The 18378-nt window shown below is 39.3% G+C and overlaps 1 protein-coding gene across 3 annotated transcripts in view; it reads right to left on the bottom strand.

Annotated features, from left to right (window-relative positions):
* NR5A2 (nuclear receptor subfamily 5 group A member 2) overlaps positions 1-18378 on the bottom strand; it is an 87794-nt gene that overhangs the window by 47071 nt on the left and 22345 nt on the right. The gene's annotated exons all lie outside the window — the stretch shown is intronic.

Below are 18378 nucleotides of genomic sequence, written 5' to 3'. Positions count from 1 at the left end.
GTCATTAGCACTGCAATTAGGATTAATTTTTTAAAAAATCTTTGAAGATACTGGTTTTATTTGGGTTGTTTGGTATGTTGATGAGAGGAACTTTTGCAGTACTGAACACAGAATCAGTAGGAACCTTACAGGCAAAAATAACCGTGGACTGTGACAAAAATCAGTCAGCCTCTGATTTTCTCTTCTGTCACAGCTGGGCACAGGTATCCAAATTGTGAGTCTCTAAACTGGGTTCCTACATGTCTGCATGCCATAGAAGATTAGCTGTGTGTTTAGGGAAAATGGAGAGAGTATGTGCATCTAATTTATTGGGTTTTTCTTAGCTCATTTGTGAATGACAGCAGGGATGATGAACAACAAAATCAGGCTTCTCTAATTACTTCCCGTTCACCCATGAGTGCACCACACACCACAACTGCAGGAGCTAAGTTTCAATCAGACTGGGAGAGGCTTGGTCAATGGGCAAGAGCTTGCAATAAAATGGCAACATTTTCTTCAAAAATAATTTTTTGCATTGCTTATGTTCAGGTGTCTGGCAATCTACTATTAATCTAGGTCTAAGCACCAGTTACTTTGATTTGTAATTAGGTTTAATATGAATTTTATTATTGAAGATTTGACATGACTAAAAGATTACCGTAACACCCAAATGTAAGAAGTTTTGTTGTTTAATCCCAGATTTATCCCAGTTTTACCAAAGTAGAGTGCATGATGTCTCTGCCTCTAATAAGTTTTTTTGAGTTGTATTAGAACTTTTTAAAGTATGGCTACTTAAGTCTCTATCAGGGCAATTTTCCTGGTACATAGAAGAGCTTGAATGATTTAAAAGTATAAATGGATGCAAGATTATACAAATATTCAGCATCATGTCACTGACAGGTAATGGACTGAATTCTCTCTTTGGCTAATCTGCCTGAGGGTCTGTTTCTTTTAGAGTGTAAGGTCTTTAGGGAAGGGACTGACTGTTACTGTCTTTAGGCAGTATCTGTTTATGTTACCATAAATCAAACAGCAGAAAAGGGTTGCTTGACTGCATGGAGCATACATGGACACTTCTCTGTAAATAAAATTATCAGTCTTTCAATCTAAACTGCCAGCCTGCAAAATAAACCCAGAATGTTCAGTTAAATAATACAACAAGATATTTTTTAGTGAAACTTACTGTCTCCTTACATAAATATAACCATCAGCTTAACAATAGCCCAAGAATATTTTGCTCAGTAATTTTTGCACTGTGGCATAATCATATAACCTGACATCCTATGTAACCATGAAATACCAATAGCAATAGTTAAGGCATTATACAGTATCCTGAGCTTGGATGGTGTACAAGAAATTCTTACATTATGAATGTCTTCGAGACTGATTCTACAACTCATATGCAGACAGAAATACAAAAATGCCTGGGTTTCGACAAAAGGCTTCAAGGAGCCGGTCCTTACTTTTATGGCTTTGTATCTGTAAAGGCTGTGATACTGCATACGTTTTTTAAGTACATCCTAACATAAGCCAACTTCTAAATTCAGCCTCGTCCAACAGCTCCTTTTGTATTTCCTCTTGCATGAATATGCACTACACCAAAATCTAATATACTGTATCAAATATATGCATTTTGCAAATATATGACTATTTGATAAATGGAGTCGAATGTGGGGGTTTTTTTGGTTACTTTTAGCAAATGAAGAATGTGCATAGTTTAGTTTTTAGCTCACATGTTGCATGCAAATTGCCTCTTTCTACAGTGCAATGTGCATATGAAGTTCTCTGAGATGTCTGAACTAGATTCACTCTGTAAGTACTTATCCAGAATATGCAATTAAAATGTAATTCATTTCTAGATACCATCAATATTCTGTCATTGCATAAGGGGAATGGACTAGGTGACCCATGAAGTCTATTCCTACCCTCATATCTATTATGATTACCTTATATTAGTAAAATTGCTTTTTAAGGTCACTTATATGTCATGGTTCCCTTTACACAAATATTTGGTACATTTGGCCATTTATGTGTATTTTTTTCAGCTCTGTTGAGAATGGATTCAGTACAGGCAGAGCATCAAATGAAGGAAAAACATGAAATTTTGTTGTAAATAATTCATAAAACAATGTTATGACCCTTATTCCCCGTGAGGCGCCCAGATAATGAGCCACCCAGATGAAGCAGTGAAAACATGCACTTCCCCTACCATGGATGTGCCCCTGACAGACTCCTCAGGGTCACAAACCCATCAATCTCTTTTCACACATGAGCTAATCAATTCAAAGAGGGAAGTGCCAATGAGCTATTAGATCAATATGGTGAAGTATGGAGATTGATCTTATCCCAGAGTGACTACATTAACAGACTCGTCAGTGTGACCTCTGCCCTGCGGCGCACATTATACAGGATTGCAAGTCTGAGATCTGAATGAAGACCTCAGGTCATTGCTTTTAATAATCTGCTTTGCTGAAAGAATTAAAAGTAAATCTGTAAAGAGATGACTAATGAAAATATGAAGTGCTTTCTGCTCCTCTAGTCTTGGAATGCTTGCAGAAATCACGCCAGCTTTTCACAGCAGCCGACAGCATCGACTGTCTCACACAGGCACCTGCTCAGCCGTGCCGGGCTGTTGGCATTTGAGAGAACAGTTTAATGCAGCCATTGAGAGTGTGCTCTCCTGCCACAGAAATTAATAAATGAAACCAAATACAAAATGATAAGAAGTACTAGCTGTGTCAAAATCACTTAAAGTCTTGGCTGAACTGCCAGACTGAGAGCTGTACTGCAGTCCTGGTGGTCTGAATTATTTAGCTGGTGTAAGAGGGATGGCAGGAGCTGCCACTGCTGTGGAAGTTGCTCAGAGTGCTGCCATGCACTGCCAAGAGTGTTCCTTCACCAAGCAAAATGTTCCCAATACTTGCAATAACTCAAGGTCCAACCCTGGGAGTCAGTCTGTTTTCAGTTAGGCCAGAGGCCAGTGACTTTGGGGAGAATTGATCTGATCAGAGGAGCCTGGTTCACAGAATTTACGAGCAATGCGTGTGTACATTTTATAATCCTCTGCTGTCCCTCAATCAACCTGTGCTGGTAAATGTCCCCAGCTGTACAGGAAGTCTGTACATGAAGTGACCACATGTAATACTATAAGCAACCATTTCAGGCATCTAATTTTAAAGACTCATTCTTTTCATATATAATTTCAGAGATGCTGAAAAAAGTACACTTTGTTGTCTCAGAGCATGATATTAATATTGTTAATATTTTTAAACTCTGAATAATTTCTCTGCAATGAAACATTTATGTATACAACACACTTTTAATACTGTATTTTTATTATACTGAACATTTTTATTGTTCATTGTATAATTGAATCAATGAATTAGGAAAAGGTTACTAAAAAAGGATTAATGCATTTTTAATGAAACTGAATGATATAACCTCTGTTAGTCACTGAGAATAATGGCAGATCTATCAGGTTTATACAGATAAGAGCTCTGTGAGTTTATCTGAAAGCCCACATAATGTCCCTCTTTTAGCTGTAACCTAGAAAAACAGCCCTAGCAATCCTATTCAGGATTTTAATTCATTGTTTATGTATACGATCTCTCTTCCGCCTTGTGATCGGATCACCTCTCTAATGATGCAAATATGAATCTCTTTAGCAGACACATCTACTTCCAGTTGTAAAACACTTACTGAAAACAATGCTCTTTCAAAGCCTAAATGGAAGAACCAAGCAATGCAATACCACTGGGAAATGTTTCTGAACTCAGGGTAATAGGGAAACCAGTGAGAACTCTGCATGTTAATAGTGAGAGCGGGAACATTTCAATGCTTGCACAGCTCAAAACCTTAATTAGCACACCAGCCTAAATTATAAATACTTTTCAGGTAGAAGCTACTATGCTGAAAGATAACCCAGTAGAAAATCCTTGTATTGGTATAACACTGACTGAAATGTTAGCATTGTACAAATGTCATATAGAAAACTGTAACAGCAGTTGCAAACTTGGTTCTGAATCCTACAGAGATACTGTGATCTTTGTAGCCTAGCATTTAATTTTTGATTACTTTGCAAGGATATAAAAACAGATAACAGAAGGTTATACTAGCACAAGACATACTGGGGAGAAGGGACTTTATAATGACACCCTTGGAAATATGTTTGCGTATTTTCAATTGGAGGTATGTTACCAAACTTCAAGAGAATGATTCTAGTGTTTTTCCTACCTTCCAATAGAAACTGAGAGTATGCAGAACATGTGTGGTACACAAGATGCTGCAGTATTGCTCAAGAACTTCTGTGAATTCTATGAGACCACGTAATTCATAGTGGTGAACCACAGTTAAATAAATCTCACCACCAAAATGGGCATACTTTTTTTCTACCACTATATTGTGGTTTTTACATCATGCCCTTTCCAAACAAACTAAAAAGCCATTCTATAATAGAAGTGCTTTAGATCTAAAATGGGTTAAAAATCCTGATAGTATATTTGTATCTTTCCACTTATAAAGCCAGGAACTTAATACACATCCAACAGTACAGGTCTCAGAAGGACTTTGATTCAGGAAAGCACTTGTCTTGACCTCACTGATGGGAAGCTGATGCTTATATATTTTCACTAAAATGAGGGTGATTCTCCTGAACAGGGACAAGGGTAAACTTAGAGCATATACAGAACTAAAATACCTTTTCCATAAATAATAATAATACTACCTTTTTAAAATTCAGTGCCTCACACTCAACAAGCGCTAAAAGTAAATGCTGCCTCCCAATGGAAATGTAAAGTTTGTTTCCCAATAAAATAAACCACAGAATTTCTAGTCCATTTTTTTAAACATACTTCTGGTAAGAAAATAACAATTTTCAGTCTGGATTTCACAATCAAATGTTTTGGTTTATGAATGTCATACCAGTGGGCTCAAAATGTACTTCTGGAGTAAGGTGGATGTCTTTTCTCTTTAAAAACAACCACTTGAAAACTGCTTAGAAATACGAGGAAGCAGAACTGGAATAGTGGTAGAGTTCAAACAAGGTCATGAAGTTCATGAGAAATATAATTTATCTTATGATTCTGCAATTTACTCTACAGCTCCACAACTCATAATTGCAGTATCACTCTCACACATGTGCTATCAACAGATGCATCTGTCTGGTTACAGAATCTGTAGCTGCATTAGGGATATCTGCTAGTGGCATCTATTTAGATGCTTGTTACGTATCTGAGTGCAAATAAGTAATGCACATTATTTTATAGTCAGTGAGACACGTCACTAACTCCTTTGTAACACAGGGATGGATTTAAAAAAAAAGCACTCAAATTTCTACTGTAAGCAAGAGCTTATAGGCAGAGAACATTGCTGAAAACTTTCAGAACAAAAAAATAATCTTCTGGGAAAGTTACAATAGATTCAAAATACATGTCTAGAATCTGAATGCTTCCTCAGCCTTGACAGAATAAATAATAAATGCTTTCTAGGTAACTACTGCAGCTCTTTTGGTAACATATATATAAATAAATTAAAAATGTCTGTCGATTGACAAGTGTTTTGTGGGCTTATACTGGAAAGCCAATAGCTAATTATGAAAGCCTGACTTGACTAATCAATTATTCAGATGAACATTAGGGGCCTATTATATGCGTAAACATGGGAATTATATTTCCCCTAAGTAACTTTCTAAAATAACAAACCCAAAACATGCAAATTTGAAACAGACAGAAATGGCACTATTATGCCCTTATTGCACATGCAGAACTCCCACTGAATTATTCAGGGAACAGTGAATCGGGAGCCTAGGTCTTCTTACTCTGAGCAGCACAGCACAGCAATACCAGCACATGCCATGTAGTATTTGCTATGCATGTAATATTGATTTAGCTCGTTCTTGCTGGTCATGTTTCAAATTCATTTCATGTTTAGGAGATAGGGAAAAGGAGTAGTATCTCTGGATTGATATTTGCAATATATTTTTATGCCTGTTGAACACAAGATTATCTGATAAATTAATAAGACCGTGTCTTTTGAGTGCAGGAAGAATAAGCCTTTGAAAATGAGCACAAGTGGGGTAATGAACTGTGTTTTGAAAATGTTTATACTTGCTACATTGCCCACTTCCTGTATGTAAAGACTGGGAGAGTGCTTGCATTATAGAACGGATTCACTTAGGTTTCTTTAAGGCAAAAACCACAACAAAGTAATGCATAATTGTCCTTTGCATTAGAAAAGACCATGCACTTAAACAGCATACAGCAACAGGGAAACCAGAAATAGATGTGACCAGACACCTGCTGACAAACAGTGACAAATCCCACTGACACTGCAGTGACCCCCAGTTAGTCAAGATTTAATTAAGGAGTATAATTAAGTCAGTGGAACAGAACACTAATGAGTGGTGGTTTTTTATATGGGTAATTACACATAAGAATACAAAGTAAGCTAGACCCCTACATATATCATTAAAATGAGGAGTATAGAATGACAACCAGGGCTTAAATATTTTTGGTTTTTCTCTGCAATAATGCAGGTTGAAACACCCCATCTTGTCAAACATCTGTAACATGCTAACAAATGCTCCTGGCCCAGCCCTGCACGTGTCTAAGCATGTTGGTAACATGACCTTGGTGGCACAATGCACATCACTACGGCTACGCACTCACGGGTCTGCCAGGCTCTGTCTGTCACTGTGTTTGCCTGTGTTTGTACTGTGCAGGGGTCACTTGGACTCCTCTTCTAACAAATGACATTCTGTTGCTATTCTCTTACAAGTATCACAGCCTCTGGATTTAATTTATCACGAGTCTTGATTACAAGGAAGACATAGCTTACACATTGTTCCTATGATTATCTGCACGTTGGGCACAATATAACTTTACAATCAAATGACAGAGATTTCTTACAGCAGATCTGGATCCAGTTCTCTGGAATTTATTTTGGTAATCTTCAGGCAGTTGAATGAAATAGCTGAAATATCTTTGACTACATAATATTTGCTTATATTTGCTTATATTTCAACAGAAAAGTATTGTAAGGTAGATTTACTAGACCAACATTTTCAACTGGGGTGGAAAACATCATCATGAATAATGATGACAATGGTAGGGGAAAAACAACTTTCCTACAAGTGTTGAAGATTTAAAAGAATGCCTGTGTAGTTTGGGGCCAGCCCTCTGCTGGGATTACTCTATCTACTCCCAGCTGGTAGCCTGCAGTTCATGACAGCCTTTTATCCGTTATCAAAGCAACAAGTGGAAAAGCAGATCCTCCTGCCTGCTAACACTCTGTTCAGTTCTCTCTGTAGAATTTCTGCTTCTAAATCTTTCCTTTTAACAAGTCCTCAGATTTCCTTCCTATGGCTGCAGGAGACACTAAATATCTCTCAAGTTTTTAGCTCGCTTGTCTAACTTAAACTCTGCAGAACACTAAAGGAAGAAAGAATAATTGCACTGCACCAGCACATTTTCTTACAGGAACTGACGGAAATGCAGAATGAGCCCAATCTTGCTCATACTGGAGTGCTGAGAGTTTGGCAACTGAGTTCAGTGACAGCAAAAGAAGAACCTAATTACTCAACAACATGGTACCAATATAATGCGTTTACAGCTTATATCAGTACTGTTTTACTGTTGCAAAACCAAAGCAAACAAACTGCATTGAAACTTACGACCTATATCCTGCACTTTGCTTTTTTAGTAGCATAGGAAACATAAAAAAGGTAGAACTAGGAGATATTAAAGTATAATTAATGCAAATTCTTTCAAGCAAAATCTATCCACCGAAACAGAAGTTATATGTTATAAAAACAAATCTAAATTAATAAATTTTATGTAGTAAAAATATACATCCCACTTTCCTTAAATCATGCTGTCCTGGAGTAATAGGTCTTAGAAACACAATCCTGTAACAGTAACTACAATCAGGTAAAAATCAAGAGAATTTGACAAGCTGTTACGTAGGCTACATTAAACAAAAATATGTGTTAAGATTTTGGGGTTTTTTGTTAAACACTTTGGCTTTTAAACAGATTTTCCCACAATTTATGACAGTTGTGCAATGACAGAAGATGCCATGGGAATGCATCGTGGCAATGAATCTGGGACATGCTCCCTCTCTGAACCAAGGCCTTTGCCACCAGGCTCCTCCGTGCATGCCAAGGTGCCCCTTTGAGCTGGTCACAAGAGATGGCGCAGGGCCAGGTCCTGCCAGCACCGTGCCCTGCCCGCAGCGCAGTCCTGTCGCACTGAGCAGAACTGCCTCTGGGGCCTCTGGTGCTTTGCTGAGGTGTGGGCAGTAGCGTCACATTTTCATGAGGTGCCTGAGGTAAATGTTCCAGAGAAGGACACACAAATTTCAAGATATGGAGTTACTATCTTAATTTTTTTCCCCATAAGCTGACGCACATGCAAAAACCCTAACAGAACTGTAATACAATAAACCAATGGAGGTCATTAAAATTATGCAAATTATTTTCCCATTTTTATCTTTCTGAGGGCATGTGCCAGTATAAAATATGGGGTCAGCAGGAGTGACTTCTGCCTGGGCTGCAGACACATGAGTGCATAATGGGTCCCTGACATCTTCTTCTGCCCCATTTTTGTCCCCGCAAGGCTGCCCCTGCCCAGCCGTGTATGAATGAACAGAAGTGCCTTTCATCCCCCACTTGCCTGGTGCTTCAAAAGGAACTACGAAAATAGCAGCAACAAAAATCCAGCCGCCTGCCAAAAGGCCCGCACACGTCCCATTCTCACAGGCATGCGAAAGGTTGGAGAGCTCAGCAAAATTTTTATGTACGGGAGCAGGCCCAAGGAAAACTCACACGCCATAACCAATTGTGGACAGAGGATCATCTATCAGCAGACAAATGCAGGAACTCCAGAATGTCTCTCCTCAAATGAAATAATATATCTTTGAAAGCCAATGCCCGTTTTAGGCCTGAGGCCCATATATCAAGCCTGAGAGGCTTGTGGATACGCTCCAGGGCCATTAACCTTCCACCTGTTTCCCCTTGTCCTTCAGGATGAGACCCTGCCCTTGATTTTACTCCCTTCCCCTGTTCATCTTCCGACAGAGTGTAAATGTAAAGCAGAGGGCCTGTGAAATAATTCAAAGGCAATGGACCAGGGACATGGTTACAAATCTCTGCCACTGGCACTGTGACTTATGCAGGCAGTTTGTCACACATGAGCCAGGTGACCTCTGTGACATAACAGAGAAAAATATCGCCCGAGATCAAAAGATGAGATTCAGAGCACTCTAAGTAACTCTGGTGTACACAGCCGCACTATGCGGCGGCCAAGGGATTCCTCTCTTCCCAATGCTGCTCGCTCCGCTCGCTAGCAGGCAAGACGTACTCCTGCTAATTTCAGTAAACTCTTTTTCTCTTGTCTCTTTGGAAATCTTTCCTGTAACCTGAACATCAATATTTTTCTCCTTCTGAAGCCCCTCTTTTTCAAAAAGGATAATTAAATTGACAAGGAGAGACAGCAAAATGTCATTCAGTAGGTAAAAATTAACACATAAAAAGCAGCATGATTGAAAACGGTGGATTAGTCACTTTTGCAAATTGGGTCTATTTTAATCAAGTAATTTTTGAAATTATAGGTAGTACTAAAACTTTGTATGAGCATATGATGTCTCTAGTATTGCAGTGAGAAGTCTTCAAAGTCTAAAACATTTATTGGGATTCAACTGCCACAATAGTAAAAATGAGAGTAGAGAATCAGAAACAGAATAACAGTCATTTGAAATAAACCAAAGCAGATTGATTTTTAAAAAAAATCTTGAATTCATTTTTCAAGCTGTGTGCCACATAGGAAGTTTCCCAGCTGTTTTGTACATTCAGGACTCTCTGCTGGGTGCAGACAAAAGAATAAGGCCTAATGCCTGTGTGTTTCTCTTTCACTCCTTGTAACCTAATGGTATGTCTGGTATGGACATTTAATTTTGTCTATTTCATAAATTAAAGAAAACCCTCAACTGTCACAGTATCCCTGGCATGATGATGAAATGAGAAATACAACTGTAGCTAGATCAGCCTAAATCCCATTCTAATCCTAAATCACTTTGTCACTTCCAACATCTAGTTGATGAAAAACTCAGTTTGACCCATGAATGTATATAAAAATACACTTACACAGACACACACAGAGAAATTCAGCACATTGATTACAAGTGTGCTAAATGTTACCTTATCAGCTATTTCATCCTGCTTCATCTCATGCCGGCTTGGAAAATTTTGCAGCATTCAGGCTCTTACTCAAAATCACCTTGTGTTCCACTATTGAAATATATCTAAATTCACTAAATCTAAAAGCATAAAAAAAGTTGGACAATGGATGGGTCTTGAGGCTAAATCATGTAGCAGTTACAAAGAAATGCACAGCTGAAAATCATTTCATGTTTCCCATTGACTAAAACCTGACGTGCAGCAGTAAACCACTCTGTTGCAGAATGCTGCAACAGTAAACACAGTAAATGCAAAATTAGTATTACAAAAAGATTACTGTGAAGTGTTACCACATGCATTTGTAAAAGTAAGAAAGCTGTTTGATTTTATAGTGCTAAAATATTTTGCTCTTGTTTGGGCCATATGATTAAACACACATTTTTCCTCTTTTTAAAATCTCGAAAGAAAGTCTGTCAGAGATACAAGAGTCAGCAATTATGGGTCATTTTTGTCACCAGTTTCACTGAACTCCAAGTCAAATCCCAGATGTCTTCATTTTTGAAGAGACCTGGTGTTACTTCTTCATGTAAAATATAGGTGTTATAACCAAGTTTTCTGGCAGTCAGATCTTTAGCTCTTTTACACTCCTACTGCATACATTAATTTGTATTTAGGCTGGGTTTCACTTAGGCTTTCTGCATTTTTTTAAATATATTTGATGTATCCCTGAAAAAATTAGTATTTAATTTAAAAAGCACCTAACCCAATCCATTGCCTTTTATAGTAAGCATGATCTAGTGCATCTCCTTTTGTAATATTAATGAAATCTGGAAATCAAGGCTAGGCATCATATGCTACCATCATATGCTAATAGAGGGTTTTGCTCATTTGAGTGTTTGATCAGTTTTGAATGCCCGAATGGCCTATTAGAATTTCCAAGACATAAACTACTTTAAAATGTTATTATATGTATAAAAATACTATTATATGTATATAATAAATTTTAATTTTCATGGATACACACTCTGATGCACATGAAATAATTTGTCTCAGTTACCTCCTGCCATGTGATTTTTGTGTAAATAGCTACTGAGCAAATATTTTATAAAATTGAAGGTTAAATTACCCTGATCCTAAAGAAGAGAATTTGACTCTAGGTTATAATATAGCAGAATGTCTTGTCTTGAGGAAAAAAGCCTTAAATTAATTGGTTGACATAATACACAGATGCAACAAGCCCAGTTAATAGTATTTTTGAGTGCATGTGCCTCCCTGGCATTTAAAACAAAATAAAGCAAGGAGTATGTAACATTAACAGTAATTTAACAAATAATAATAATTTGGGGCATGAATCATTCCTTACATTCCTTTCCAGCTACAGACAATTTCTGTTGGGAAAAGTGCCATATAGTATCGACAGTGACAACAAATTGTATTGTCCAGTGAACATCTGTTTCCGACTCCCACACTGATACTGCAGGTTGGCTACTTCTGATTTAGTCTTCACAGGCTGCCCAACCACAGAGGAACTGGAAATTACTGGTACATTCAACTTTTATTATTGGAACACAGGAAAACTTTATCATCATGCTGGGAAGTTCTGTGTCTTTTGAAATATTGGAAGGAGGATTACGTGAGCACAGAAAGCCACATGCGACAGTTCTTATGAAGGAGAAAAGTGTCTGTCCATACACATGGGTATGAAAGTCTGAGATTAAAATTTCAAAATGGAACAGTATTTCTGTTTTCAAGATGTGATGTTTGATGATGAGGGGGTGGTGGGGAGTGTTTATTCTTAACAAAACCAGCAGCATTGCAAAAAATGACCGGATTCTCCCAGTCTTGCTCAAAATGTAGCATTGTGTCCATATAGAAAATATCTGAAAATCAAAGCAGTGTCTATAAGGCAGAGCAGACTGAGGTTCAGTTTGAGTTGCAGGCTCTAGCCCTAGAGAATTGAGCTAACTCATATTTACTGCACTAAGTTACTATGATAGCCACTTAGACAGTAAGGCTGTGTTAACTAGCTGAAATTACTACTGTTTAAAAAATCAAAGACAATACTAAGCAATTTTTTCAAAACTAAGGGGAGCTTGTTAGAATGATAAATGTCTTTTTTTTTTCCTCATAGTTATGCCACCATTGTTAGAAAAATGTTAAGTTTCACTTTGGCTGGGAAAAAGAAGAAATGAAGATACATTTTTGATAGGCACCATGTACCAGTTTGATAAAGCTCCAACTCCTGGTCTGTAAACTCTTTTACAGAGAAAGAAGGAGAGCAAGAAACTCCACTGAACTCCTGTTAACACTAATTACAGTTGCCAGCATGCAGCAGAATCAAAGGCAAAACATGTGGAGCTCCCATTGAAGTCAAGAAGAGAAGGGTATGACTTAAAGGAGAGGCATGCAAATTAAAAATAAATGTGGTTCAACATTACCAAATGAGCTACTCATGTAAATACTTGCTTTGAGGTCTAACCCTTCCTACTGGGAACACTCTCCCTGAAAGTTCATTCCTAGTCAGGAGACAGCATTGTCCTTGACCACACTTGCCAAATGAGAACCTATGTTGTGAATGATGGGTCCAAACCAGTGTAAACCAATTGCCATGTGTTTCTGTCTACTTAAAGTTACTACTATTGTTGCTGTTGTTAATATTCTTGTTGTTTATTCACTGTAATATAAACAAGGACCATTATTTTCCAAGTCCTGCATCAGAAAGGCAGTGCTATTCCTTACAGCAATTTTGGATTTCTCAAAGACTTGAAAGTCTAGGTAGAATCTTAGCAATATGGCAAATATTCCAAATCGTGTTAGGACAATCTAGGTCTCGGCCGCAGATGCAGAAAATTACCTATTCTTGTTTTTCATGAGTGTGATATGTACTAATCCAAACAATACTCCAGTAGTATTTGTTTGTGAGCAGCTTGCTTTCGATCTCCTGCTCTTTCTTCTCTCCATATGTAGACAGAAGGTACATCACTGACTGTGGAGTTGTTGAAAAAGAAACTGAAACTATTTGATGCTATAGTGACCTGGGTATGAGCTACACATTACTGTTGGCTTCCAGTTGCACACCAGATGGTTCACACCACCACCTAATTTAGTCTCATGTCTCCCAGCAGCCAGTCTACTACATCCCTGCCATCTCCCACAATTCTAGGGACAGGGTTGTTATGCCCTAAAACCACTGCACAGGCAAATGGGAGCAGAAACAGAAACTTCGGGCAACTGTCACCTGTTATTCTTTCTACATGTTTTTGCTGTTACCTGAAGGAAAGATAATACTTAGGAATAAATATCTTTGTGGTTTTATTGGGGTTTTTACTGAGCTCCAAAAATACTGATATGATGACTGCTGGCCTGTATGACCCACACCATGAACCTTTTTCTAAAATATCTCCAACTTTTCCAAAAAACATGCACGAAGATTTCGAGGGCTTGTCACTGAAACCACCGACCGATTGAAGGAAAAGGTCACAAATAATTGCAGTTACTGCTGCTTATGTAGTGGCTGTGGCACTAGCACAATTCCCAAGAACGAGAAAGGAAAAGAAGAGAAAATAGATAACAAACAGGGCATTTAGAAGTAATATGTAGCAAATGAAACTTAAATGCTTGACAGGCCTCTTTACAGAAGAAAACAGAAAAATGGCAAATGCTATGAGTGAAAATAGAAATACAGTATTCAAGATCTTAACTTCTTATTTGGACAAAATTCTCACTGGTTACAGTAAAGCTTTTCCTGATACGCAGTACAAGACTGGGTCCGTAAGCACAGCCTAACTTACCCTGAAAAATACTATATACAAGACTGATTTGTTCAGCTCTCTATTTAGGAGAGCAAACTGTTATAGGTACATATTTATTTCCTTGTGCAGCAAATTCTGGCCATAGTGTGGGGCTGAGGAAGGTTCCCATCACTGTTAGTCTTTTCTGCCCATACCTTGAAGAGGGAAGAAGCAGATTAGCATGACTAGACAGCCCTGTCTCTGTCTCCCCTGAAGTGCTGGATCATCCCTGAGACTAATCAGTTGCCTAAGGGATGCAGAAAGCTGCTTCTTGAGTGGAGAGGGATTATGACTCAGCACCACCAGTCTGCACATTACTCAGGACAAACTGGGAGACCGCAGTAAGTATTCCCCAATAAATACCAGAAGGTATCCAGATGAAAAAAAGAGATGGTGTTAACTGTAACACCAGAATAAAGATACAATTCTTTGTCACATTCAGTGTCACTTAGTCAGGGTGATGTTTCCTGTACTCAGCGAACACGCCAGTAAAAGAATTTCCTTGGCATAGAGACAACATGGAAATGTCCTTTTAAAATCAGTTAATACCAACAGAACTCATGAGCTAGCTGGAACCATTTCCTATGCTATGGAAAGAACACTCAAATAAGGTTAACCAAGACATTTCACCCTCCCAGCCTCCCCCCTCCCCATCTATTTCTGGATGTCTTCTTTTGTTCACCCTTTGCTAATTATAGTGGCCTTGCTTAGGTGATATTTATAGTCTTAAAAGAGTTGCATGACTTTTAGAACACTTTATTCATGTATATTTCCTGTGTTTATTGTTGCCTTAACTAATTTTTAAAATTAATTTTACTTGATCCAAGATTTTATTTAGCAACAAATATCAAAGTAACTTTTCTTTCAACAAATGCGAGCTGTATTTAGATGTAAAAAGTGTTTTTCTATTTCTGAATTTCTGAAAACAGATTTTAGTTTCTTTCCTTCTCCAAGTGATGAGTATGACAGAAAGCTCCAGAATCAAACAAAATGAAATTTCTTTTTTCACTGCAGTATGGTTACTTGGTATTTTATTTTACTAATTTATCCTTTTTTTTTGTCAGTAATGGTTGCTTTAATGAGTGGGATGTTTCCAAGACACAGTGTTAAATATTTTTTTCCCCAGACTACCTTGATGTTTTCCTAACCAGCTATAACTCAACTTCCACAGGTTACAGAAATGGAGAAAAGACACTGAGAATGTCTACATAAAATTACATCTTCACTTTCCCACCTGCACCGTGTTTTGTCACTTTCTTAGTTTTCCTTCGTTCCTTCTTAAATCTGCCCTTTTGGTTCTTGCAGTGGCACTGAAAATGTGCCTGTAGTAATGCCAGTAGCAACAAATTCCAGTCCCTATTTCAAAATAGCAAATAAAGAACATTTGAAGGAAAACTTTGATGCATGCCTTTCAACTGTATTGAAAGCAGCTGGATTTGGGGAAATGTTAGAGCAAACCCGGTGCTTTAGCTTTCAGCAGAAAGGCTTCTCCTTCCCTGGATGCTGCCCCGCAGTCGGACGCGGTCAGGCGGAGGTAAGGGCGGCAGCTCTGCGGAGAGCCCCTGGCACCCGCGGCTCCCGATCGGCGCCCGTTCCCTGTCCCTGTGACACACAGGAGCCCTGGCTGGGCTGGCGAAGGGCACTCAGCCACTCGAAGGGAGGGAAGCGATCGGCCCCTTCCCGGGGAGCGCCGCTGGAGCCCCTCAGCCCCTCGAGTCTGGAGGCCGGAGCTGGGCACGGCCCGCGCCACACGCCCTGCCCTGCCCTGCCCTGCCCGCGCTGCAGCGGCGCCTCGGGCTGCCAGCCCCGACCCCTTCACACGGCCCAGAGTCAGCCTCAGGTCAAGAGCAGGAACGTGCGAGAGCAGCAGAGCCGTGGCCCGAGTTAGCCGCTTTTTTTCGGCTTTTCTCCCGTGTTATTTGCGGATGCCTGCGCGGGACACAGCCCCTCGCCTCACTTGTCAGCCCCAACACCCCTCATGGCCCCACCTGGGCCTCACCCACGGCGCCATTCAAGCTCCAGCCAAGGACCAGCCCTCCCTGGGCTCCCGCGCTGCCGGTACGTGCCCTTGTCTCGTCCCTTCCGATCCTGCCGTGTCCTTGGGGCTCCCAAGGCTCTCTGTAAGGGACAGGTGGAGTGGGATAGTCCTGTGGGGGCGGATGGCAGCCCCTGCCCCTCAGTCAGACTGAGGCAATGGGGCTGCCGTGCCCAGCAGTTTCTGTGGCACGTGGATAGCAAATGTTTCAAATCCGTTTTATAGTGGGCCAAGATGATGTGTTGTGATTTAGCCAATATTAGCTCTGAATAAAACTGTGCTGGAATGGGAAATACTTAAGTCCTTCAGTATGTTCCTGTGCTCAGATAGCTATATAAGGTGCCTAGCCTGTTCTGAGTGATCTTGCGATATGCAGCCCAGTTTGAAAACTCTCAGATTTAGGCCTTCTCTCCAATAATGTGTCTGATGACTGAGTGTTGTGGAAAACATATTTGTGGTGCTACGAGAGGCAGCACCAATAACACTCATGGTGAGGAACTACACAGTTTCTCACTCTCCTAGGTATGTTTTGTTCAGATGCTGTGCTTCTACAAGGTTCTTTCATATGGCTGTATAGAAGAACATCCTTTTACATGATACAGCTTCAGCAGGGCTTAACAGGAAGTCTGTAAGCGACTTATGTATGGCTGGGATTTCATCTTTACTGTAGATGATCCTAAAGGCTACAGGTTAAACGAAGAACATCCTTAAATCTGACCAGAATTGATAAATTTATAGAGGCAAACTTCCACTGTAACTGGGAGCCGTCCCATAGAACAGAAATATGATACAGGTAGTGCTAGATCTGAATGATACAGGTACTGTACAAAACCTCTGCGTTGGAATGAAACAAGTTCTCTTCCTGCAGTAAGAACTACAGCCTGGTTATACGAAATGTCATAATTTGCAGATGGAAAAATGGCTCTTTTTGGGGTTTTTTGAGCAAAAGCTTGCAAAAAATGGAGATATTTGCAAGTGAAGAGCTGTCATTCTAACAATAAAAATGTGACTTTATTAAGTGAAATCAGGCAATATATCTGATTCTTCCAAGAGACTGGAATAGTTTAATTTTTAATGTGTAAACCTCTCCATCATTTGGCAAAAAGGTCGGGCCTTCACAGTAGAAAATGACAGCTAAAAATTGTCTGAAAATACAATAGACTGTCAACATGGCTGAGAATTCCCTGTTCAGTTTCTTAGTACAGCAGTTATTGTTGGACTTAACTTTAACATCACTTTGGACTACACACAGCATGCAAGTTCTAAGGAGCACTGGTTTTTCATCTTGCCCTACAGCACCGTGATACACATTTGCTAACACACCCAGATAATCTTTCTATGTCACTGCTGGAAATTGTCAAACTTAAATTGGAACCTTACACTTTGAAGGAAAACAATGAAACTGTTAATGTCAAACTTCTGTTTCGTGTAACCAATACCTCAAACTCAGATAAACTCAGTGTCTGCTTCAGGACTTGTAGCAGAAGTGGCTGTAGCTATGTAATTCCTTGTGTCCATACATCAGGCTGTCATATCTCTGCTTAGGGGCTGGCAGCTTTTGCAATTGTTGCTTGCTCAAATTTTCTCTAGTAAGTAACAAAACTTTCTTACTGCACCATGGCTATTCATGGCAACCTGGGTAGCTTTGCTGGTGAACTGCTGGGGGATAGGTGCCCTCAAGTGCAGAAGCTGTAGTTCTTCCAAACCCACCTACCTGGAACATGGTTCTTAGTCACAGCATGATGCTTAATGGGGTATTAGATAGCAAATTACTAAATCCAGGGAGACTAAACTCAGTCTCCTGCTATCAGGGGTGATAACATTCTACAGCAGAGTGAAACTGAAGTACCAGTTCTGACATGGAAGGGTATAAGAGAATGTAATCTTTCCCTTTATGCTTAATAAACATGCCAGCACCGAACAAACTATTTAGAAAGGCTGCAAAATCCCATGCCCACATGCTGAAATACAGTGTTTAATCACAGCCTTTGTTCAGAGAAGAGACAGAAGATCATCATGAAGCTTATTCTAGCAATGTGTTCCTCTACATTTTTAAATGATTGAGGAATAATTTTCTTAGATCCAGATACACTGAGGCCAGACTAAAAATCAGCAGTTACACATGACAACATATTAACTAACCTGAGTACTGATCTCAGGGGTAGTCCTGCACCTCAGTTTCTGGCAGCTTCCCTGATTGAAAGGACACTGCAGAAATTTTATTTCATCAGCTATGTGAGTTTCATTTCCTGTCCTGATAAACACACACTACAAAGTCCAAAAGCACTTTAAGTTATCAAATTGCACTTGATTACTTAAGCCTAAATAATATATCAACCTTTCATCATCCTAAGAAAAATTTTAAGGCATTTCACTGCTGATTTTTTTTCTCAAAAAACAAA

The sequence above is a fragment of the Corvus hawaiiensis genome, chromosome 9 (genome assembly GCF_020740725.1).
Source record: "Corvus hawaiiensis isolate bCorHaw1 chromosome 9, bCorHaw1.pri.cur, whole genome shotgun sequence".
NCBI classification, from domain to species: domain Eukaryota; kingdom Metazoa; phylum Chordata; class Aves; order Passeriformes; family Corvidae; genus Corvus; species Corvus hawaiiensis.
This window is presented reverse-complemented; position numbering and strand designations above follow the sequence as displayed.